Here is a 27,016-nt window from a genome sequence, read left to right as displayed (position 1 = left end):
GCTTTCAAAGCAGTCAAACTTTCCAGTGTTGTTCTTCAACCACTGCTGTCTATGCAGCAGCACAAGAACTACATTATAACAACTCTGAAAGATGCACAACCTCATTTCTTGGCCAGTTTCCAAGCTAATCACTGCATTTCATGTATACAACATACTGACTAGCACAATAAACTACATTAGTTGAAACATGGAAATAAAACCTGACTTAAAGCAGATGTGGAATTAAGAAATGTGATCATAACCTTGGGGCATTTGAACATTTTTAAAGAGTATTTTAGGGAATTGTGCTGCAAAGCAGTTATAATAATATTTAACAATGTCTCAACCAGTCAGCACTTGGCAAAGCATTACAATTTCATACCCTTTTACAGCATCTACTCTGCTCTTTTTCAACCAGTGAATGATTCACTTTTCATGATCTCACCGGTTCAGTCAAATAATGCCATTCATCAAAGGGAGACCACTTTCCTGTGGTGTATCTCTTTGTCAAGCAAACCAGGCAGTTTGAGAGATATACAATGGACAATCTTTCTACTGTGATTTGTTCAATTATGGAAGAAACACATAAGCAGGTCAATTAAAAAAGAGTGATGATAAAGTGACAAGATTGCATTCTGGCATTACTGGATGGTTAATAACCAAACAAAGAAAATAAAAACTGATAAATTCAAAAGGTGCTAGGAGCAAGAGGTTCACACCGCAAAAAAAAAATTGGTTTTAATGCACAAACCCACAAACAGAATATACAGACAAGCACTTTCGTCGCAAATACTTAGAGACTTCATCAGATCACTTGATGGTTCACAACACTATCTACAAGTTAACAGGTATGCAAGGTGCATAAATTCAGCAAGTTGTCTGGCATTTTAAAAACACCTGCTAGCGGAAGACACTAATTTTACACTTTTGAAGCTGGTGCTAGTGATTTCAGGGTTCATTTAAATCTCCATACAGAGACCTAAAGAAAGAAATTATGTATTGTTACTATTAAGCAAAAAAGCCCGTACTTTCCAGACACAAGATGTGCAAAACGATTAAGAGAGAAATTAGAGGAAAAATACTTCCACAAGAAAAACTGTCAGAAGCTTCAAGTAAAATTGTGTATTCATTAATACAACAGATTTGTGAAAAAACAGTATATAGATCAAGAAACATTGATCTGTTTGGAAAAAGAAGCATCTGAGCAAGTGCAGAAATATAAACAACAAAACCTAGAGATTTTTGCAAAGTATAAAAAAGAAATATGGACATGGGAAAGAAAGACTTTTGATATGGTGCAATATTTATGCAAAGGAGAACGCCAAATCAATCAATATAAAGAAAGCAGCCCCCAAGATATTCAAAGAGAAATACAGGCAAAGGCATCCAGATATGAAAGATTTCACAATAAAGAAAATAATATCACAAAGAGGGAATGTAGAAAAGATGATAAGTAAAGTAGAAGTTAAAAACTAGAAGGTGAAGTTATGGAGTGCCTGCGAAGTGAAGGATTTGGTGTAGAAGGCCTAACTTAGGTTACATCACAGCAAGATGGAGTGATTCCACAAAGTAAGGAGAAGCAGGAAGATCAAGAGACATCTGAAGAAGAAATATGGACATGGGAAAGAAAAAGATTTAATATGGTGTAATATTTAGGCAAAAGAGAAGGCAAAACTAACAAATACAAAAAGAGCAGCACCAAAGATATTCGAAGAGAAACAGAGGCAGAATAATCTGTATATGGAAAACTTTACAATACAAAAAATAAGAAGACAAACAGGAAAAGTAGAAAAAGAGATTAGTAATAGAGAAGTTAAAGAAATAGAAGCTGAGGTTATGGAGTACCTGCGAAGTGAAGGATTCAGTCTCGAAAATCTAATTCAGAAAGCACCACAACAGGATAGAGCAATGGATATCCAACTTAAGGGGAAACCAGTGGAACGGGAAGTAATTGGTCAGGTGTCATATGAAGATATTTTGGAGCCTTCCACAGAAAACCAGTATAAACACTCACTTGAAGCTGGACAGCAAGGGAAGGAGCAGGAAACTGTGGAAACTCTGACATAGTCAATGCTGAGGAGTGATAGCCCAGTAACTTCCCATATGACAGAGCAACGGATGGCACAGGATGAAATTGAAGAGAATGTGCCACAGGAAGATGCTACAGAAGTTTCTACAGAATGCCTGTAGGAAATGGAAAATAAAAATGTGTCCTCAATTTAGTAGAAAACGAGCTAAGAGAAGAGTTGCTTGATTTAAAAGAGATGGACTGCAGAAGGCCAATAAAACCCAAGAAGTCAGAAGTTTGATAAAACAAATGAACACAGTAATTAGGACGGTCCACAGAGATCTATGTGGATATAAAAGAAGTAAACAGGATATAGTATGGTGGAGCTAAAGTAACTGATGAAGTCCTACTGCAAAAACTCAGGGTAGTGAGGAAAAGGCAGGGGAAAAAAATCAAATACCACCATGGAAGCTGTGATGCCCCTGCACTGGCCCAGTAATCAAGGAGCCTCAATCCTCACCACTAATACCAGTGAAGGACGTGCACATTGGAAGGATGACAGGTACACACACAGTAAAGTAGAATTTCCACTTAAGAGCACACAAAGATCACAGTCAGTCTGGGGCTGGTTTCTCCTCCTTTCTCCAGATCCCCAATAAGACTCCCCACTGGCACAGCTATGAGGTTAAGATCTCAGCCAAGTTGGTCAAGCCAAAACCTCCAGCACCCGCTGTCCACCAGTGCTGTGTCCCTGCCCAAGTAGCTCACTCACACACACACAGACACACAGACACACAGACACACAGACACACAGACACACTCAGGATTTGTATACAAACACATAGACACTCCTGGGGAAGGCTAGTACAGGTTCATTAGCTATGCCCCCTTCTGCCCAGACTATAAGGCAGTACCAGCTGCCACCAACCACTCATCAGTTATTATAAGGCCCTTTCCAAAGGATGACCAATTCTACTGTGTAATGATGCTGTTATCCAAATGGTAAGTGTGACCAGAACTTTTAAGGGCATGTAGTAGTGGCCTGTATAATATCATCAAATACATATGCAAGTACTCTAACAGCTTAAATATTTCTAACAAACCAGTCACAATTAAAAGGTTTAAATATATTTAAGGGACGGGGCAGTGGTAGCATTGTCGCCTCACAGCAAGAGGTTCTTCGGTTCGATTCTCGGCTGGGGTGCCTTCTGTGCGGAGTTTGCATGTCCTCTCTGCATTTGTGTGGGTTTCCTCTGGGTGCTCCGGTTTCCTTCCACATAACAAAGACATGTGTCTAGAGTGTTTCTCCCTGTGCCTCCACTGAAAATTTACTTTGTTCCAAGTCGGACTTTCATGGTTAAGAAATGTTAATAAAATGAATAAATAATAAAAGAACAAGACAATATTTAATAACTCAACACAGTGACAACATAGTTCAAAATCACAAGAAATAATTTAAAACACTGCAGGACAGTCTCAAAAATACAGAAAACATTTATACTAATCCTGCTATATTCCTATTCATCTCTAAGAGAAATACTATGATCCAAGTCTTACTTACAGAGCAAAGACAAGTGCTGGTTAGAGGATGTTGTCAGATCCAAAACAAGATACAAAATGCACAGACTCTCTCTGAGATAGTTCTTAAGTTACTATCAAACATTTCTGTTAGGTCATCTCAGATTACATCATTCTTTTCAAGTCTGCCTTAGTTTCCAGGCCAACAGTAACTTAAAATTTAACATGCGTCTGTGAAAATATCTCTCAGATGTACAGCTGCTAGGAAGCCACAGAGCAATACAAAAACACTTCACATGTGAAACCTAGTAATTATCTGTCTCAAGACAATAGAAAGTAACCCCTAGCACTAGACATCCTGTCTCTTAGCTGCGAAATTAACTTTACAACATATTGTAAAACTCTATTTATTTTCTTAGAGTTTGCAAGTTAACTCTGTAGATTCCAGCCTTTACCATCAACACATACATTTGCACAGGCATGTAGTTTATACACATTTCTGTTCTTTTCCAGCAGGGTGCACTCTGGTTACATTCTTGGAGCTCAGTACAGAACATATATATCTAAAGTAATTGACTTAATTTGGTCTTCAACCTGTGGGTCTATGGATCCGAATCAGATCAGAGACGGCCACATCAGTAGCATGTGATCCCAGCTCCAAGCTCCTCCCCTTATCCATAATGCTCCCCTGTCTCCTTCCTTCCCTCAGATCTAGTCTGCTGCTGAAAAGCTATGAATCGTGGTCGCAGAGCTCCAGGCTTTTTTGGGTAAGTTTGCGTTTTTTTATTCAGGTGTGAGTGTAGGTTTCTTCCCCATCTTCTCTTTACAACCTCCCCTACCCGTGTTGTCAGTCGGTTGTTACAAAAGAAAACAAAAAAAAATAATAGTTACTGTAGTTTTCCCTTTGGCCTTCCTGCTCCCTCTCTGCACTGAGCGAGCGAGTGTGTGTGTGTGCGCGAGTGCTTTTGGATGCTTGTTGTCTCCCAAGATGGCTGAGACCCCCACATCAGTATTTAGGAAGTGCACAAAGTGTGGCCATAAGCTCTCCCCAGCCGACGGCCACACTCTGTGCATAGGATGCTTGGGCACGGCCCATTTGCTTACCTCCTGTCCTATTTGCATGGGCTTCAATCCACGGGCCCTTAAGGACAGGAGGGCTAAGCTGGTTATGAAGGGTTTGCTTCCCTCATCAGGGATGCTCATCCCCATAACCATGGCTTCAGCAGCTGCTTCTACTTCTGCTGCTCCCCAGGCCTCTGGGACTCAAACTCCCGCCATAAGGTCTGGGGAAGGAGACAAGTACAAGAAGGATAAATCTAGGAAACGGTCTCTGGACCACTCGGCTACGGCAGGAACTCCAGCAAAATCTAAGACGCGCTCCTAGGCCTAGTACTCCTCGGCTCCAATTGCACAGGTTCTCCCCTGATCCAAAAGTATCTAGGCCACCTTCTATAGCTTCCCCTCATCGGCACTCCTGGCCAGTGTCAGTAGCGTCATCTGCTCGGTCAACCCACAGCCTTAGCAAGGCAGAGATAGACAGGATGATGCGGAAGTTCACCCGTACCCAGATCCAGATGAGAGTCTTGCCCACCCCCTCTCTCTCTGGAGTGGGGAGCTTGCAGCCTTTCTTCACCCCTACAACTCATTCTCCAATCTGACTGCTGGTTTTGGAGTCTTTGGATTAGAGGACTTTTGGGGTCGGCACTGACGGTACTTTGTACCTCAATGCCGGCCATTGCCTTGAGTGTGTCGGATGAGACTGGATCGGATCCGAGCTCTCTGAGCCGTAGTCTCAGTGTCGGATCAGACGTGTACTGTCGGCTCCGAGTTTGTCATAGTGCAGCCTCCCTCTCGGCATCTTGGCTCCCGCAGACTCTGCTCAGACTCCCGCATCAGATTTGAGGGGGGGGGGGTGGCTCCTTTGCTCATTTCTCAGGACATTCGCTCCCCTCTGGCATCTGAAGTGGTGGAGAGGATTCTCTCAAGTGCGTCAAGACCCCCTGACCATCTCGTCCTTGGACTCTGCCCAGACTCTCTCTGCTCTGGGTACGGTCCTGACCCTCTTGCCCCCCCCCCCAAGAGTCCCACTGAGGAGGCTCCTAGCAAACAGACATACAAAAGGAGGCACCTGGACTCCTCTCCAGAGTCCCTCACAGATGACCCTGACTTGGAGGAAGGGGAAGGTTCCCCCAGGTCAACCCCCGAGGATGTCTCCTTTGGAGACATCATGGAACTTCTTTGCCGGGGGGGGGGGGGTCTGCCCAAAAGCCAACTCTTGACGAGTCAGTGTTCCTGGAGGCATCTGGCATGGGCCCATCTACCTCCTAGGTGTCCCCTCCCGCATACCCGCTTGTGGACCTTATAACATCTCGGGCATGGAAGGAACCGGACACCGTGGAGCCTATTCCCAAGCGTCCAGGCAAGATAGTCCCCCATCAGACTAGCTGAAGTAAGGCGTCACCAGTGGACACTATGGTGGTGGCGGATACCACAAGGAAGGAGCTCGCGCAGGAGAGCTCTACAGTCCATCCTCCTGACCAGGAGTCGAGGACTATGGACCATTTGGGGAAGCGTATGTATGCTTCAGCAACCTTTTCAATAAAGGCGCAGAATTATATGGCATATGTCATCCAACTATAGCATGACCTGGTTAACGAAGTTGCTGAGTCACCTTTGGAGTCCATGTTGGCAGAGGGCAAGAAGATGTTCGCATGGATGGCCACTCTAGAAAAACAGTAGCGAACACGTCCATGTGACTCCATTCCCATGCTATGGAGGGAGCCGCCAAGGTGGCCTGTTCAGGCATTGCCATGAGGACCCATGCCTGGCTCCGGCTTTATCAATTCTCAGAACCCTTCAAGGCATCATTTGCAAATGCCCCCTATGATGGTTCTTCCCTGTTTGGGAAGTATGTGCGCGAGACACTGGTCCAGAGTGAGAAGGACAGAAAGACACAGTCTGCAGTTGGGATCCGCTTCTCTGTCCCTCAAAAATCCTTCTCTAGGAATCAGTGAGGGACAAAGAAGGATGTGGTTCCAGAAATCTCAGTTCTCCCGGGACACTCAGGGCTCATCTTCCCCCAAAGGCAGAGGGGGTTATGACAGATGCTGGCCCAGAGGCAGAGGGGATCTGAGAAATTTCAGGTCTCGTGAACCATTCTCAGATAGGCCCGTGCAGCAGCCCTGAGGGGCTGCCCGACTACTAGTCTCTGGAGGCAGTCAGGGGTCATCTCTTGCTACACCAAATGGAGTGGGAGTCTGTAACAACAGACCACTGCGTGTTGCAAATCATATCCAGAGGTTATTCCATCCCATTCATAGATCCACCTCTCCCACCAAAACACCTCCCAGATGTTCCACCAGTGCAAAGGGAGGTAACAGCACTGGAAGTAGACAAGCTGCTAAGAAAGCGAGTCATCCAACCCGTCCCCCCAGACCAATCCCAATTGGGCATTTATTCCAGGTTCTTTTTAGTGCCAAAGACGACGGGGGATCCAAGAGCCATTCTGGATCTTTCCACCATGAACCTGTCAGTAGCCAAAGAGAAATTCCGGATGGTCACTCTTCAGTCCATCCTGCCCTACCTGCAGGCAGAGGACTGGATGTGCTCGACTGACCTCCAGGAAGCATACTACCATATCAAGATGGACAGGCACTCCCGCAGGTTCCTCTGGTTCTGGCTGGGGGCCAATCACTATCAGTTCAGGGCCCTCCCCTTTGGTCTAACCACAGCACCCAGGGTGTTCATCAAAGTGATGACAGTCGTAGCGGCTCACCTGAAGCTTCAGGGAATTCAGGTCTTTCCTTACCTGGACGATTGGCTCCTTGCTGCCCCCATCAAGCATCTGCTTTGCCAAGCCAGGGTCTATATCCTTATATTAGCGAACAGTCTGGGCATTACTATCAACCTCAGCAAATCATCACTGACTCCAGTCTAGACTTTATTGGAGCTCGGTTGGACACCATCCAAATGAAGGTTTACCTCACCCTGGAAAGGGTTCACAATATAAGACTTCAAGTTTCTTACATTCTTCAGGCGCATCTTCCCGCAGCGGAGACAGTTCTGTGGGCTCTGGGTTCCATGGCAGCCACAATCAAGCTTCTTCCCTTTCCACGACTTCATATACGAGTTCTCCAGTGGACGCTAGCAGTTCAATGATCTCTACTAGACCTACCATTGTCCCACCAAGTCTGTATATCCTGGGCTTGCAGAGACTCTCTTCGCTGGTGGATTCTCTCCCCGGACCTTGTCAAGGGACGTCCCTTTCTTCTGCCCTGTCCCAAAACCATAGTGACCACAGACGCCTCTCAGCTAGAGTGGGGTGGGGCACTGCATGGGAAAGACAGTTCAAGGCACGTGGTCCCGTTCAGAGACCAATTTGCACATCAACGGCCTGGAGATGACGGTAGTTCTTCTAGCGTTGCATGCCGTTCATGCCCATCTTCCTCTAGGGACTACTGCGATCCAGTCAGACAACTGGTCATTAGTTTGGTATATCAACAAGGTGGAACCAGGTCTTGCCCCCTGTATCACGAAGCCATGAGTGTGTGGGAATGGGCAATTTCCACAAGCTGTTTTCTGGCGGCAACGCACATCCCGGGACAGTCCAACATCCTACTCAGCAGGACTATTCGGATGCCTTACGAGTGGTCTCTGAATCCTTCAGTAGTGGAACAGATCTTCCTCAAGTGGAGTCGGCCTTGCTGCGATCTCTTCGCATCTCCTTCCAATGCAAAGTGCAGCAAGTTCTTCGCTCTGAACCCCCTCAGTGGGAAGCCCCAAGGAATGCACAGGTTCATGCTTGGCCTCCTGGTCTTCTCTATGCCTCCCCCCCGTTACCTCTCATCCCGAAGTTTCTTCAGAAAGCTCACAGGCTGGGGAGCACAGTGATCCTCATTGCCCCATTCTGGCTTTGCCAAGTCTGGTTCCCCTTCCTTTGGTCTCATTTGGTAGTTCCACCATGGATCCTAGATCTGGTTCTGGATCTAATTTCTTATGCCTCAGGGACTCCTCACTCAGATCTGGACAGTCTGAAGCTTATTGCTTGGCTGCTCCAGTTCCATTAATGATTAGGACTCCCAGTTTATCCTCTCCAGTTAAAACCATTTTGGGGCGGCTCACAAATCTTCCACCAGGAAAAGAAGTCAACTACTTCAGATAAAGAAGTTTTGTACTCACCATAACATTCCTTCTGAGTAATTGTACTTAATTTGTCGTCAACCACCCCCCTCCTCCCAGACCTTGTCACTGTTGGCCTAATCCTTTATATAGGTGGTGAACACTATAGTGGCTCTCCTTGTGATGCCTGGATTAGGGACACTGGGCAGCCAGTAGTGGCAAGGTCCGATTGGGTCGGGCTTATGTTTTATGGAGCAGCAAACTCGATCTTCGGGAAGGAAGGAGACAGGAGCATTATGGGTAAGGGGAGGAACCTGGAGATCAGATGCTAGTGATGCGGCTGTCTCTGAGCCGACTCAGATCCCTAGACTCACAGGTTGAAGACAAATGAAGTACAACTACTCAGATGGAACGTTATGGTGAATACATAACTTTTTTTCTTACATTTGTAAGATAAGCATACAAATCATATTACTATTCACAAATATCATAGAATTATTTACAAAATTCTATCTGGCTGGGCTGGCAGCCTTCACAGAAGTATCAAACAGATAAAACTGTAAAGCAATTAAGAAGAGAAGTGTCACTGTTAGAAGAATACAGAAGAGGGAACAGATCAACAAAAATACTAAGAAAGATAGATGTAATAAAAGCAATGCACAGTAATAGAAAAGACCAGGATCATGCACTATCGCAAATAAGCTAAACATCTCAGCACAGGAGGAAAAACTAAGAAGATACACAGACAAATATAAAGGAAAAGTACAAAATAAGCAATTTGATGATCCAAAAAAGTTTTATAGAGAGTTGAAAAACAAGGTAAAAGGAACTGAAAGACCACAAAAAAAGAATAAATAGATATATTTTGGAGAAGTATTTATGAAGATCCTGTGGAACATAAAAGATGCCAAATGGACAGAAGTAGTAAAAGAAAGAAGAAGTTTAAAGGTACAGGATATGAAATGGGATAAAGAAAGAACCAGAGAGATTGAAAGAAAGTTAAGAAAAGCCTCCAACTGGAAATTGGAAAACCCCAGGCTCAGATGCAGTACCTAACTTCTGGTTAAATTATTAACATATTTGCACAAACATTTAGTTACTAGTAAGAACTATTTATATGCGCACACTGAACAGGCACCAACCTGGCTAACAACAGGAAAAACAATGCTATTACTTAAGAGAGAAGCTGCAAGCAACCCTAAAAACTATATACCAATAACGTGCCTTCCACCATCATATTGGGTGACTTCAACTACCCAAACATAGACTGGGAACATTACTCAAGCCCCAACACCCTAGCCCAAAGGTTCCTTGAGTTCATAAACTCAAATGCTATGGAACAACTAGTCACCATTCCCACAAGAGGAGAAAATATACTAGACCTGATCATCACAAACATGGGGACAAAATGCTCCACACCGGAAGTATATCCCTCATTGGTGAGATCAGACCATAAATTAATCTCACTGGAGATCCACATCCCGTCCCCACCCCCAGCAAAAAAGACCACAGTGAAGAACTTCTCAAAAGCAAACTTCACACTTCTTAAGACTGGAGTGGTATCCTTCAAGGCCCCCGAGCCAGTGGAAACCACAACCCACGCTGCTGAAACCCTTACAAATGCCCTCTACGAGCACCTCCAGGAATGTATGGATCAAGCAATCCCTAATAAAATCAAGACCCTTTCCACCAAAGGCAGGCGCCCAGTCTGGTGGACTCCAGCCATAAACAAACTCTACAACAAGAGGAGAAAGCTACTACATGACAGAGCAAAATCCCTAAATGGGAAGGCATCTCTGATCAATACTAGCAAAAAACTACGATCACTCATAAAATCATCCAAGGCCAACTTTGAGAGAAAAATCGCTAATGACACAAAAGACAATCATAAAACCTTCTTTAGCTATGTTAGAAACCTGGGTGGAAACTCCCAGATATGCTCAGAATTAGTCCAATATGATAAAAATCACTGAACCCACAGACATTGCCAACATACTGGCAGACAGGTTCAGTGCAAATTTCTCCCCCCCCCCCAAAGGAGAAATATCTATCCCACCAGAGTCTAGCCTCCCCAACATCTCAGATGCCCAGGTGAGAGCTGCTCTCTCTAAAGCAAAAAACACAGCATCAATGGGACCGGACGGTGTCCCCGGCTGTGTGCTACGAACTCAATGAGGAACTAAACCCACACATAAGGCTGCTGTTTAATCTTAGCCTTACTACAGGATACGTACCCAAAGAATGGCGTACGGCAACTGTGGTCCCACTCCACAAAGGCGGTGCTTCTACGGACCCTGAAATTACCGCCCATAAGCTTGACGAGCCTTGTCTGCAAAGCTATGGAGAGGATCATAATGGAACTCATAAATAAAGACATTGGGGACCTACAGACACTGGATCCTACCCAATTTGGCTTTGTCAAGGGCAGATCCTGCCTCTTGAACTTGGTCGACTTTTTGGAAACAGTCACTAAGGCCATTGATGAGGGTAAGGCAGTTCACACAGCCCACCTTGACCTAGCAAAAGCATTCGACACAATACCCCACTCGGGCATCATAGAAAAGCTCACCAGCTTAGATGTAAACCCATATGTCACAAGATGGGTTGCAAACTGGCTCAAGGACAGAACACACAGGGTTAGAGTTGCTGGTGCCATGTCAGACTCTAAGCCGGTCCTGGCGGTGTCCCACAGGGCTCAGTCCTGGGCCCCTCTTGTTCGGCATTTATTTTTCTGAAGTGCAGGCAGACATAGGGGGATTGTGGCTGACAAAATTTGCACATGACTGCAAACTGGGCACCATAATTGACACTCCATCAGACACAGACATCCTCCAGAAAGGTCTCATAGAAATGGATAACTGGTGCCAGAGCCATGGCCTTAAGCTAAATGCCAAAAATGTATAGTCATACCCTTTGGGAAAAACAAGGTAACCCCTAATTACCACATAGGTGGTAATCCATTAAACACGGAAGAAGTTATCAGGGACCTGGGGACCCAAGTTGACAGTAACCTCTCTTTTGACACTCATATTGCCAAAGTGGTTAGGAAGACCTTCTACATTGCCCACCTGATCATGAAGGATTCACATCCAGATCAGGAGAGGTCATTGTACCCTGTACTCTTCACTTATCAGACCAATGATTGAGTACAACGCCCCATTCGGAATGTACCTTACCCGACACCTGCAGCAGTTGGAAAGACCCCAAAAGTTCCTCACCAAAAGGATAAAGGGGCTCAAACATATGTCATACGATGCCCGACTGAAGAAACTCCAGCTCTATTCAGTCGCATACCGTCTGCTCAGAGGTGATCTGTGCCTGACATACAAGGCCATGTCCAACCCGGAATTAATGGACATGCTCCACCTCAAAAATCCAAATCCACCAGAGCCACGAGAGCAAGAGACTTAAACCTCAACACGGATATAAATAGGACGTGCTGGAGGGACAGATTCATCACCCAGAGACTCCCTACACTATGGAACAGAATCCCAGTCCATGTGAGGCAGAGCCCCTCACTGACTCTGTTCAAGAGAAATCTTGACGAGTGGATGGGAGATCATAGGTTTACCCCGGGAATCATCTCTGTATCACTGCTGGACAGAGGCACAGCAAACTAATGGGTATAGTATTCTCATCCTAAGGGGTGGTGAAAGCCACACACACTCTGGCTAGGCTTATAAATGCCCTAGGGCAGATAGCCTAGTATGAACCTATGAACCTACGACTTACAAACTATACACTGGAATTGATGCGGATAGCCATTTAGAAAAAAAACTCAATTGTGGCATGAGAACAAAAGGACAATAAAAGAAAATCATTTGGAACTAAGTATCATTTGTTGTTAAATAAAGTCATAGTGGAGAACTGTAAAAAGGGGAAGAATCAAAGTATGGCATGGATTGACTATAAAAACACATTTGATATTATCCCACACTCATGAATAAGAGAACGCTTAAAAATGTACAAGATACACCCTACACTGACTACATTACAGTGACCATGAAACAGTGGCAGACCACTTTGCATTAAGCCATGATAAAGGACAAATTATTATTCCAGGGATAAAAATTCAAAGAGGGATACTCCAGGGTGGCTCTTTGTCAACACTGTTATTCTGTCTTGCCCTTAACCTATTAAGTGGTCTACTTAACAGCTTAAGCCATGGCTATAATTTGGCTCCTAGAAAAAAATAAAAAAGTGTAAATATTTCTCATCTTCTCTGTTGATGATTTAAAACTGTACAGCTCATCAGATGAGGAACTGAAAGCACAACAAGTTGTCAAAAAATTTTCAGATGATACAATAATGTTATTTGGTCTCGATAAATGTGCAAAAGCAACCTTTAAAGCAGGAAAACTGCAGCACCAAGAAAAAACATCAGTTTGGGACAAGAAAGCCACATAAAAGAACTTGAGCAAGAGGGAGTGTATAAATACTTGGGAAATGAAGGATCGACAATAAAACAAGAACAAATGCAAATAAAACTTAGTAAGGAAAAACTGCGGTGGTGGTGCTGCGGTAGCGTTGTCGCCTCACAGTTAGATGTTGCCCGTTCGATTCTCAGAGCGTCTTCTGTGTGGCGACATGCGTGAATGGGTGTTCCTTCGTTGAAGGTTGTGCGTTAGGCCCGGCAAGCCAGCACGTAAAAATCTACTGCCAATCATTAGCGGACCAGTGTTCCGCTGTGGCGACCCCTAGCCGGGAAAAGCCGAAAGACACAAACAAACAAACTTTAGAAGACTTAAATTAATCCTGAAAACATCCTTCACATCTATTTTATTTACTTATTTATTTATTGACATTTGTTAACTGGGTTAGTCCAACTGAGCCAGGGGCCCATTTGCAGTGGAGACCAGAGGAGAAAAGCTCCAGAGCTATTACATAGTTCTACAATAAAAATTAAATCAAAAATAAAAATAACAGTAAAAAATTAAAACCACCATGAAACATTATAAGAAAATCAACAGTTAGAGAATATCTGTACATATAGTAGGTTAAATAACAATTGACAAGTCTAGAGAATATCACACATGCTCACCAAATGATTTATAAAAATCAGCGATTACCAAGGTTATATATTCCCCATTCTAAAGGAGGGATGGGCGTCCTTAAAACTGATTATATGTATAGATCTGCAATTGTGGGACTCCACACATAACTGCTGATCTCACAAGACCCAAACTAAGTGAAAGTTTTGAAACAGGAGGAAAATAAATCTAAGATGACTTCTCTGCTTAGTCTAGCAGAAGCATATCAACATCAAGCAGGAATGGAAATCAAACCAGAAGTATATAAAAATCAGGCAGCAAATGAATGTGCTAAAAAACAAAAGAAAGAATACAATATGAAGGACCCCTGTGGAAAATGCATACAGTTGCAAGTATAGAAAACCTCTTGAAGAACCTCATGTTGATCAGGAATGTTTAAGAAAAGGCAAATTCAAACCAAGAGATGAAAGGTTAACACTGGCGGCTCAAGATATTGGGCTACATACATGGTGTTTTACAAAGTCCATTGAACATGTGGGAGAAACAGACAAATGCAGGTTTTGTAAAACAGAATTGGAAACAAGTTGCACACCTTGTTGCTGGTTGTGACATACTAGTGGCAGAAGGACTGTACACTGAAAGGCATAACAATGTAGCAAGACTGTTACACTGGGGACTGTGCACACATTATGGTAGTGAAGTGGCTGAAAAACACTGGAAACATGAGCCACAAAGCATAATAGAAAATGAAGTTTACATCACATGGGATTCATCCATTACCAACAGTTCAAAAGATAGATGCTAGAAAACTGGATATAGTGGTCCAGGAAAAGAAGACAAAGTAGCACTGATCATTGAAGTCACCACACCTAGTGACTACAGTGTCTTACATACAGAGAGAGACAAAGTCACAAAATATCAATATCTACAGGGAGAAACGAGAGCAGCGTGGAAGATAGATACCCAGATAGTTCCAACAGTAGCATGAGGAATGGGTCTTATAAAAAAAGACTCTACAATCGTATTTAGGTATGTTACCAACACATGTAATCCTGTATGAATTGCAGGAGTTATTACTGGGCATGTTGCGGGTGCTGTGAAGAGCACTTCTGCCTGACATCAAAGACTGAAAAAATACTAGTTTCATGAACTTTAATCCTACTTTAACTTAGGAATGGGGTCCATTCCCGTCATTGTATTAGAAACCCAAAAGACTTGAAGAAATTAAAAAAGGGAGAGACCTAAATGGCATTTCTATGCCACATTGACTTGCTACTGCTGCAGTCCCCACACATTGGGAATCTCTGTTCTTGCTACTAAACAAAACTAGACATGTTAAAACACTGATTTCTGCATCTAGGATGTCATATATCCACAAAACAAGTTTCAGTAACTCTAGCTCTTTACGGACAACTAAAAGAATCTTTCTTAACCAAGTTCCCATTTAAAAATGGGAGCATGATCAATATAGAGTTTTAGACCTGTTTGCTGCATGCATTAAATAAAAACATATATGGAAACTGCATGACAATAAAAATGGAAATAGTTTTCATTTTTATTACAGTTGAATAACAGAAAAAGCCTCACAGCAGCAAGGACTCTTTCTCCAAAATTTATTCTTAGCGCTTTCGTCTCAGACAATTACAAGACTTCATCAGATAAAAGTATAAACTCCAATGAACTTTACATACTCAGCATCTCATTGCACATTGAAAGAGAATCATACACAATTACTCTAAAATACATACAGTGACATACATAAAAAACTTATTATAAACAATTCAAATAGAAAAACTGGGCAGCATTGACACGATGCCCTATATAACACTCCTAAGCTGTTACAATTGTACTTCCCTTTAATATTCAACTGACAACCATTAATACTGAAGAGTTTCCCAGTATTGATATAGGGACAAAAAAATGACAACACCCACATTTGGACATCTGTCAAAGTTTTTTGTCTTTAAAATTGTGTGGGCAAAGTGGCCCCTCCATAAGATTCTTCAGGTTATTACCCCTCTTGTATACAACCACTGGCTTAGAACCTATTTTGTTCCTTACCACACGGTCGTCCATAAGCACAGACCAATTTTTAAAAAGAACATCCCTCACCTTCCAAGCTGATTAAAATAGGAACATAGACCACTCTCCCCCACTTATTTATCACTTCCATTTTAATCTCCCTCGCAAATTCTTTAGGGTAGTCTCTTTCAAGAAACATAGATTCCAGTAAGGCACATTCATTCATAAAATCATCAAATAATGATACCATCCTGGCAGCCCTGACGAATTGTCCTTTGGGCAACTGCTTTCTTTTGGGACAAGGGGTGTGAACTATCAAAATGCAAGAATGAACTGGAGTATGTGGGCTTCCTGTAAATGGTAGAAACATATCAACCATTACCCACATCTTTTACCAAATTTACATCCAAATAACTACTACATTCCTCATTTAACACGTGTAAATTTCAAAAACTCAGTAGTATTATTACTATATTCCAAGAATTATTCAACATCACTCTTCCCACCCTTCCAAATGATGAACACATCATCCAGGTATCTCAAATACAATACGCAATTCTGGAAAAGAGCATGTCCAAACGAAAACCTACGTTCCCATTCACTCATAACAATATTGGCATATAGGAGCCCACATGCTGCCCCCATTGCTACACCTCTTTGTTATAGAAATATTTGATGCAATTGTTAGTCAATATTAATTCCATCATTTTTACATATAAATTGATGTCATTTTGAAATAAGCCCTTCCTAAACAAATATTCTTCAAACCAATTCAAACCCACGTCATGGGGTACAGATGAAAATGGATCCTTGACATCAATAGTTACAAAGAAAAATGTTGAATCAAACTCTACCGAGTTACATTTGCCATGAAAGTCCCAGGAGTCAATGCATAAATGGTGTTCATTTTTCAAGAGATCCTTTAACTTTATACCTTTGCAAAGGTAGAAGTAATAGAATTGCGAACATCCACTTAGGAAGCATGGGGGGTCCCATTAGGTCCTTATGTAGTTTGGGCAAACCAAACATAGTCGCTATAACTGGAAAATTCAAGTATTTAAAGTCAGATAAAGAAATATGTGATTCAAAAGCATATCACTTAAACATTGCATATGCTAGGATCTCGACACAGTTAAGTTCATTTAAGGAAACTTGGTTATAAGCATCATTAAAAAGAATAGAATACATCCTATTAACATACTCTTGTAAGTCCATAATTACAACCCCCCACCCTTGTCAGGCTGCACAATCTGTATTTTCATTTGCCGCAATTCCCCAAGCAATTCCCTTTCTTCATAACCGCTAACTACATTTGTTCTACTTCTTGTCGCACACCTTAAATCAACTTTGCATAATTTTTCAATCAGCAAAAGGGTGGGATGTAATGATGGGTTACAAACACTAGGCACTCAAAGTTCATTTCTGCCATGTTCACAATTGTTATTCAACATAATTTTAAAGTTAAAATTCCTAACAATTTTAAATCTAAACAGAACATTAGCAATGTCCATTCTTGCTCCTAGTACAAATGTAAACTCCTTTGCAAATAAGTTAGCCTCATTAGAATCAAAGGCATAAGAATTGTAATTAAAAACTTTGAAATCTCCAGTATTATTCACAATAATATTCGGCATATTAGAAAATGTCTGTGTATTTACAGTACTCACAGCCTCTGTTGAAAATTCTGACTCCACCTGTTGTTAAGGTGGAAACCAGTGTTGTTGACAAGCCAGGAAGTTTCAGGGACTGTTCTGGTGTTTCTAAGGGCAGCCATAACTCAATACTCTCTTCTTTATCAAAATTCACGACCTCTGGTAAGAGTTCCAATTCCATCCAATGTTCTGAGGTGGAAAACTTTTAGTTATGTACTCACCATAACTTTAGATGTTTGGGATCCATCTCGCCTACATTCTGTACTGATGGGCTCGGAGCCGATCCCTCGGCTCCGACTCGGCACGCTATGCTATAGAGCGAGGCCTCTTATTGGCTGAGCTATTTCTTATCCCAGGATGCACCACCACTAATCCCCCAGATCTTGTTTGTCCGCATTCATGCACACATGCACAACTTGTTTATATAACATTGTTAGATGTTTCAAGATGAAACAACAGGATTTGGACCTTCTGATATCCTCTGATCTCCAAGAAAGGGGGAAGGAGGGTGGGTTATTAGAATGTAGGCGAGATGGATCCCAAACATCTAAAGTTATGGTGAGTACATAACTAAAAGATGTTATGTGATCCTATCTCGCCTACATTCTGTACTGATGGGACAGCGTCCTAGCACCTAAATCCTGGGTGGCTCATTGGAAAACACTCCTGAGCACTGTGGAACCAAATGAAGCTCGTCCTCTAGATGCCACATCCAATTTGTAGTGGGAAATGAAAGTGTGCGGGCAAGACCATGTAGCCGCAGCACAAATGTCACTAATGGCAAGCTTAGAATGAAATGCTATCGAAGTAGCCATAGCCCTTGTAGAATGAGCTTTGACAGAGGTGGTAAGCTCTTTGTTAGAATAAGAATAAGCTTGAGTAATACAGTCCCTGATCCATTTGGCAATAGTGACCTTTGTGACAGCTTTGCCCAATTTATTGTCTGCAAAGGATACAAACAATTGATCTGTTTTCCTTGTTTGTTTGGTCCTGTCTAAATAAAAACGCAACTGCCTGTGGACATCTAATGTGTGGAATATGAATTCCGCTTTGTTAGAATATTTCGGAAAAAAGACTGGAAGTTCCAATGATTGTTGTAGGCAGAAACTGGAACAAACTTGACAAAGGAAGGATTTGGCCTGAGAGATACTCTGTCTTTGTGAAAAACCAAGTACGGGGGTTTTACAGACAAAGCTTGAAGCTCTGAAACTCTTCTGGCAGAAGTAATCGCCACCAGAAAAGCAGTCTTCCACGATAGAAATTTTAGATCACATGTCGCTGCCGGTTCGAAGGGGGAGGAAGTTAAGGCGCGTAACACCACATCGAGATCCCATGGAGGAGCAGGATGAGAAATCGGAGGTCTTAAAAGCGCAGCACCTTTCAAAAAGGTCTTACACAATCTGTTGCTCATTAAAGGTGGGTTTATAGATTCGTGAAAATTGGAAATCGCTGCCAACTGAACCTTGATGGTAGAGACTGAAGAGCCTTGATTGAAAAGAGAAGTTAAAAATTTTAGTACTTCTGATACGGAAATAGTGACGGGATCCAGGCCCCGGAGTTGAGCCCAAATAGCAAATCTTTTCCATTTGCTAGAATACTCTTTCTTTGTAGCAGACTTATGGGCCGAAGATAAGATGTGTACAACCTCTGGATCCAAAGTATGACTCCTGACTATAGTCGGAAGAGGAGGAGCCAAGCCGTCAATTTTAAGGTGTGTAGGGACTGGTGGAATAGTCCCGACTGATGAACCAAAAGATCTGGGATCTGATCCAGGAACCATGGACCTTCCAGAGCATACTTCCGAAGATAGGGAAACCATACTTGACGAGGCCAGTAAGGAGCAACTAAGATCATTTTGCTCCCCAAGAGAGATGCCTTTTGTATCACCTTGGGAAGGAGAGGAACTGGGGGGAAGGCATAAAGCAAGCCGGTGGGCCAAGGACGGGCTAGTGCGTCCATGGGGCTCTTCCCCGGAGCCGGGGTTAGGGAGAAGAATTTTTTGCACTTCGCATTCAGTGGCGCCGCGAAGAGGTCACAACACGGAACTCCCCATTTGCTGAAAATCTGACTTGCAACTGTCATGTTCAGAGACCATTCGTGAGGAGAGAGGATGGTTCTGCTCAGTCTGTCGGCTATCACATTGGACTTGCCCGGGATATGAGTAGCCACTAGAAAGCGTTTGGTCGAGACTACCCGTTCCCAGACTCTCATGGCCTCTCTGCAAAGAGGATAGGATCTGGTCCCTCCCTGTTTGTTCAGGTACCATACAACTGACATGTTGGTCTGAGTGAACAGCAATTATGCCCTGAGGGAGGTAATCGTGAAGGGCTTGAAGGGACAGAAGCACCGCCCTCATTTCTAGGATGTTGATATGAAGTAGGGTCTCTTCTGGGTGCCATTTGCCTTGGACTGACCTGCCCAGGGAATGCCCCCCCCACACCCCATCTGGGAGGCGTCCGTGGTCAAAGTGGCCGCAGGAGGAGGTGGAACAAAGGGTCGTCCTTGATCCAAATTGGAGGGCACTAGCCACCAGCGAAGGTCCCGTTTGCAGGTTTCCATGATCCATATGAGCTGATTGAGAGGGAGTTCCTGAAAGGACCACTGAGCTGAAAGAAGCCACTGAAGAATTCTCATGTGCAACCTTGCCAAGGGGACTAGAAGAACCGTGGCAGACATGGATCCCAATAGCTGCAAGACGATTCTGGCTGGGGCTTTGGACCTGGGAAGTAAGGCTCGAACTTGGGTCTGTATGGTTTGTATTCTGTCTGTAGGTAGATAGACCCGCATTCGGTTTGAGTCTATCTCTACCCCTATGAATCTTATGCGTTGAGATGGCAGCAACACAGACTTTGGCCAATTGAAGGTGATTCCAAGGGAATTGCCCAGTGATATAGTGGCTTGTAGGCTCCGCAGTAGCAGATGCTTGGAGGTGGCAGTTAGGAGCCAGTCGTCTAGATACGGAAACACCTGGAATCCTAGACTTCTCAGGTGAGCAGTCACGACCGCCAAACACTTGGTGAACACCCTGGGGGCTGTGGTGAGACCAAAGGGCAGCGCGTGGAACTGAAAATGACTGCCTCCTAGGCTGAAGCGCAGATGTCTCCTGGACGCTTGATGTACCATGATATGGTAATAAGCATCCTTGAGATCTATGGAGCACATCCAAACACCTTTCTCCAGCAATGGGAGAATGGTTTGTAGGGTGACCATTCGGAACTTGGACTTTCTGACTGAACAGTTTAGAATGCTGAGGTCCAAAATGGGTCTCAAGTCCCCGGTCTTTTTTGGCACTAAAAAGAATCTTGAGTAAGTCCCTAATCCGATCTGGTCTGCGGGGACCGGTTGGATGACTCCTTTTTGCAGCAGCTTTGAAACTTCTGAGGCTGCAGTTTCCCGTTGACTGGGTGGCGGGTCCGGGATTTTTTTGGACTGAGGTGGGGAGTGAGAGAAAGGGATGGTGTAACCTCCGGCGATAATTCAAAGCACCCATCAGTCCTGAGTGATACCTTCCCAGGCCTTTAGGTGCTTCGAAAAACGACCCCCGACTGGCTCCGGAGCTGCACAGTCGGGCAATCCCTCAGGGACTGTGAAAGGCTGAAGAGCCACGAAAGGACTCGAGGTCTCCAGTGTTGCGAGGGCCTCTGCCGCCTCTGGGACGGCGTCTTCCGGAAGAATTTCCCCCTCCCCTGCCTCTGGAAGGGGGATCATCCTGCTGAGAGGGGTAAGGCTTCTGAGATCTACGGAACCACATTTTCCCTCCTCTTTTAGCCTTGGGATAAGGCTGAAAGGGAGTGGAAAATCGTGCCCCTACGGCAGTCAGAGTCTTACCCTCCTGTTCACAGCGGGTCAGTGTGTCCTTTACCTTGGGTCCAAACAGGGAGGACCCATCAAAGGGGGCGTCGGCAAAGGAAGACTTAAAGGCCTCCGCGAAATGACACAGGCGGAGCCAGGCTTGTCTCTGTAGAGCAATGCCTGTACCCGCCGCTCTACTCGCCCCTTCGGCCGCATAAGAAATGAGCCTCATGGACGAGTTTGAAATGGACGACAATGTAGCCAGCTGAGAGCCAACTGTCTGGGCCAGCTCCTCAGGTAGGTTACCCAAGAGGGTATCGGAGAGTTCTTTAATCAGATCCCTCTGAAATCTAGTAAAGTGCGTAAGGTAGTTCAAGGACCTTAATGCAAAGGCCGCTGAACTTAGGGTGCGCTTTCTGTACCGATCCATGCTCCTAGACTCCTTATTAGGAGGATGGACGGACGTCGAAGCCTCTGCTACATCTTGCTGGGTAGCAGATGCCACCACCAAAGCATCTACAGCCACACCTTTAGTTAGAAACTCTTTCGCAGGGGGTGCCGAGAGGAACTTATTAGGACGAGCAGGCACCGGTTCCACAGAGTCTGGGTGTTCCCACGCCCTTCGACAGATCAAATCCAAGAGCTCGAAGGGCGGAGACACCCAGGAGGCGGAGGGCTGAGCCTCGAAGGCCTTAAGGAACACCGACTCATCAGCAGAAGGGGGTTTGGACTGCCAGCCGCCTCGTTGTTTAAGGGCTTCCAGGATGTCTGCAAAGGAGACATCATCTGAGGACGACTTAGGGGACCCTTCTGCATCATCGAGATCAGTGTCTGATGTAAGGGACTCATCAGGGGAGTCAACGTGCTTCCTCTTGCACGATCTTTTCCTGGGAGGTTCTTCCGAAGAAGCTTCAGAAGGACCTCCAGGAGGGGGGGAACCCCAGTGGGGGTAACCTCAGGCCCCGGGGCTCCGCTGTCTAAGGACAGGGGGACTGCCAAAGACCCAGTCTTGGTATGCAGGGAAGGAGCTGGGGAGACCATGGAGGTAGCCAAAGATGATTTGGCTAACGCATTCCTCATAGCCCTGAAGGCGGGACCACCAGAATCCTGGGAGGGTCCCACCTCCGTGGCCACGACGGTAGACGGCACTCCCGCAGCCGACGCACCGAGAGGAAGACTTGGGACCGAAAACATCAATCCCGAAGCATCCCCCCGGGGCCGACGGAAGAAGTCCACGTACCAAACTCCGACCCAAGAGCCGGAGTTGGAGTAAGGGTCGGGCCCGACCCTAAAACCTCCACCGGTTCCACCAGCACCGGCTCCAACGGTGCCGAGGCTGTTGGAGGAGGAACCATAGTAGCAAGGTGGACCATCGGCTCCGAAGCCAAATGGGCTGGAGCCGAAACTAACTTTTGGAACACCGGAGACTGGAAGAGTCTTAGGAGCACCCTGTCGATGTCCGAATCAGACATCTTGGATGATCTGGACGATACCGATCGGGTCCGAACCGATTTCTCCATCGGCTCCAAAGGACTAGGGGACCGGCTCCGAGTGGATTCTATAATTATCGGCTCCGAGGGAGATCTCAAGGCAATTTCCCTCGGTGCCGATGAGGACTTCGGCTCCGAAGGGGAAGAGTCTGAGCCGGCAACCCTCATCGGCTCCAGTATCAGTGGAGCCGATGAAGGTGACCTGCCTCTCGATGCCCCAGTCCTCGGCTCCGAAACCAGAGGGGTTGAGACTGGAGGCATCGAGGCAGACCGTTCCGCCCTCGGCTCCGAAGTCCGTGGAGCCGATGGAGAAGTCTGCCTAGGTTTTTTGGCAGTCGGTTCCGACTGACTGGTCGGAGCAGATGCTTTCTTCTTTTTTGAAGGAGAGGGAGAAGAAGATAAAGCCTCCTCGAAGGATGGCTTAATTAACCCCTTAAGGATTAATTTGTTTTTCCTCTCCTGGAGGACCCTTGATGAGAAGGCGTGACATACGCTACATGATTCTTGTAGGTGCTTGGCGCCTAAACAATAAACGCACGAGGAGTGGTCGTCCATTATGGACATCTTATAACCACACCTCGCGCATTTTTTAAACCCGGAGGGTCTATGCTCTTTGGACATGTCTAAGAGATATGACACACCTATCTAAAGAGATAACCAAAAACTAGCAGTTTAAGTTCAAAAATATAAAGTTTTTTTTTTTTTTTTTAATGACACAAGAAAACAGTAGCACAAAAAAAAGACACAGAAAGAGTGAGTCAAGACCCTCTAACTTAAACGGGTACTTGACCCACAAATAAACGCTAGAATAGCAAACAGCAAATAGCAAAGGGGAAGGCCCCTCTAACTAAAAACGGGAAACCTTCCCTTAACGAAAAGACAAATTTCTCAACAAATTCACCAAATACACACACGTATCACAACAATAGCTGTTAAAACAGCTTTTGGGTTCAAAACAAGCAAATTCCTGACAGGAAAAGCCTAAATAAATTAGTACTTAGCCCAGCCAAGTTGAGACCACGTCTAAGCTTGTAAGCGGCAAACGGGATCTGGGGGATTAGTTGTGGTGCATCCTGGGATAAGAAATAGCTCAGCCAATAAGAGGCCTCGCTCTATAGCATAGCGTGCCGAGTCGGAGCCGAGGGATCGGCTCCGAGCCCATCAGTACAGAATGCAGGCGAGATAGGATCACATAACATCAGGGTTGTTGATAAGTTGGGAGGTTCCGATAACTGTTCTGGTATTTCTGAGGGAGGCCATGATTCAGTTCTCTCTCCTTTATCCTTCCTGACCACAGAAGCATTGGCTGATCTAAAGGGGCGCTCACTTCCTGTTCAGCCCCTTTATCTATATTCATGAATTCGGTGCTAGCATGTTCACTGGCCAATAGTTCAGACTGATTTCCTCCATGACTGAGAAGGTGGTGGTAAAGGGTATGCCTTCTTAGATTAATATTCATGCTGGTCCATTTGTATTTATTTCAATTTGCAATTTTTTATATTATTTAGATGATTATCAATGCTTTTAAAAGCCTGATAGTATTCAACCTAACACTGTTCAAAAAAAGTCTGTAGTGATAACTGTATCCAGTTCCTTGACTTATTTAATTAACCCATTATAGAGTACAATGCCCCATTTGGTATGTACATCACAAGACATCTGCAATAGCTGGAAAGGCCTCAGAAATACCTCACTAAAAGAATCACAGGCCTAAAGCAGATGCCCTATGCTGACCATCTAAATAACCTCCAGCTATACTCTGTGGCATACCATCTACTCAGAGGCAATCTCTGCTTAACATACAAAGCAATGTCAAACCCTGAGCTGTTGGACATGCTACACTTAAAAGAAATCCCAATCCCTCAGAGCCACACGGTCCAGGGATCTAAACCTTGTCATCACAATGAACAAAACATGCTGGAGGGGACAGGCTCCTGACCCAGAGACTCCCCATACTCTGGAATAGACTGCCCATACATGTCAAGCAGAGCTCCTCCTTGGCCCTCTTCAAAAGGAACCTTGACGATTGGATGGGAGATAGGAATTCAACCTGGGGATCACGTCAGTTGCCCTGCTAGACAGGGGTCCAGGGAAGTAAATATTGTGGGAAGAAATATTCAGGGAATTGTTATGGCTGGGCTTGTATAGGCCCTAGGGCTGATAGCCTAGTACCAATCTATGAACTCCTCTATTAACTTGGTGTTATGTTTCACGAGCACCTCCATGTACTCCCACCCATGACGGTCAAACAGCAATAACAGTTCTTGGTGTAGTGGTGATTCCCTACTGATACCTATAGGGAATTTCCACATTCTCAAACCCTTGGGAACTAGGCTACGTTTAATGCATTCTAATAAGTAAGCATTCTCAGTCTGTAATTTACAAACTTTTAAAAGTTTTTGGGAGAATAAGTCTAAACTGTTTTTTTAATGTTCTACTCACTTGTGGAACCTCACACTGAAAAAAAATAATACCTTGTTGCAGCCATTCATTCAAGTTAGAACTGCCAGGCACCAAATTACTAGAGGATAAAGTCCGAACAGCCGCATCACCCTGTCCAGGGGCTAATGAACTTGCTGAACTGGTTTCATTCCTGCAAGGCTGGTCAGGTACAGAACCTCAAACCAGTCAACATAAGCTGTTGCACTTCTGCAGCCAACGAATCCACTTTCTGAGTTAGTTGTTGGACGAAAAGTGCTTTCAGCTATAAGCCGCATGAATTGAGGAAGGCTTATAGCTGAAAGCGCTTTTCGTCCTTTGGCAATTGCTACTGCTATTCTTACATTGTGTTTGTGTTCCAGTTTTATTAAATTAAAGTTGATTTTAATATAGCATGCTTTGGCGGTGTACTCCGAATTTTTAGTTAATTTTAGGTTGGCCTTTATTACAAGATTTACTGCGGACTCCAAAACAGGTGAGAGATGTTATTTTTAAAAATTGGTCTGCATTATGGATGACAGTTGTGTTAAGGAACAAAACAGGTTCTAAGTCGGTGGTTTTATACAAGGGGGGTAATAACTAAGAATCTTACGGAGAGGCCACTTTGCCCATACAATTTTAAAGACAAAAAACTTTGGCAGATGTCCAACTGTAGGTGTCATTTTTGTCCCTATATTAATACTGGGGAACTCTTGGATACTAATGGCTACCAGTTGAATAGTAAAGGGAAGTACAATTGTAACAGCTTAGGAGTAGTACATGAGGCATTGTGTCAATGCTGCCCAGTATTTTATGTCAGAAAGACTGAGCGCAAATTAAAAAATCGTATTTATGAAATTTAAAAAAAAAAAAAAAAGAAAAGACCAATGCCTTATTTCGGCACTTACTGGATTTCCCCGAGCATCGGTTTAAGTTTGTGGTAGTTGAACCAGTTAAACCTAACCCTAGGGGTGGACCATGACAACTTCTTGAGCAAAGGGAGTTGTACTGCATTTTATGTTTGGGAGCAGTAGGTTGGCCCGAGTTGAATTAGATGGCATCCACTGGATGTATTTTAAAATTGAAAGCAGAGAGTAGATAAATTCAACAGTCATTGTTGTTAGTTATTTACTTTCTTTTTTCCATTTGAATGGTTTATAATAAGGTTTTTATGTATGTTACTATAGATATTTTTAAGAGTAATTATGTACATTTCTCTTTAAAATGTGCAATGAGATGCTGATGTCATCTGGCTTCATGGGTATTTAAAGTTCATTTGAGTATATACTTTTATCCGATGAAGTCTTGTCATTGTCTGAGATGAAAGCGCTACGAATAAATTTTGGAGAACGAGTTCTTACTGTTGTGTGGCTTTTTCTGTTATAGATCTGTTTGCGGATTTTTATGCTGTATTTTTATTACAGTACATGAACTTGTGCTGCAGTTTAAAATGTGACGATTTAATAAAAATATTAAATTGCTTGTCACAAGCTGAGCAACTTCATTACAGCATGGCTATACTGGGATTTATTATACACATACATTTATTACTGCAGTATTGTTTTAATAAAATAAATAAAAATTATTGTAAACATTTCGGTACAATACTATTCAGCACACAGAATCATAAAATATACATGTAAAACAATATGACATATTTGTCATTATATAAAAATTCAAACAATCCCCGCTCCCACTTTCTCCCTCAGGAGCATCCATAGCTAAACATTCCAGTAACTCTATAGTATTCCAAAATACCATTCTTACACTTCTGTATTATAATATAGCATCAATTTTTGCCATTCTCTCTTAACTCGCTTTATCCGTCCTGTCTGCTTGTGCACATATCAACCAATTGTACACTTTTATATTATTTATTAATCCCCCCCTCCCCACTTCCCCACTTCCATTCAGGACCACTTTTCCAGCCTCTTGCTATTTAGCTTCTCATACATCCACCTTAAAGTAGTGTTTTTAACTTTCCCAGACTCTTTCCATCATGTCAGTGTCTTCTACCATTAAAGGAAT

General features: G+C 43.9%; 1 protein-coding gene across 1 annotated transcript in view; it reads right to left on the bottom strand.

Annotated features, from left to right (window-relative positions):
- Window positions 1-27,016, bottom strand: part of LINS1 (lines homolog 1) — a 578,944-nt gene that overhangs the window by 534,158 nt on the left and 17,770 nt on the right. The window lies entirely within an intron of this gene.

This window comes from Protopterus annectens, chromosome 7.part1 (genome assembly GCF_019279795.1).
Source record: "Protopterus annectens isolate FY-2018-M chromosome 7.part1, PAN1.0, whole genome shotgun sequence".
NCBI classification, from domain to species: domain Eukaryota; kingdom Metazoa; phylum Chordata; order Ceratodontiformes; family Protopteridae; genus Protopterus; species Protopterus annectens.
The sequence above is the reverse complement of the archived record's forward strand: the minus strand, read 5'-3'. Positions and strand labels throughout refer to the sequence as shown.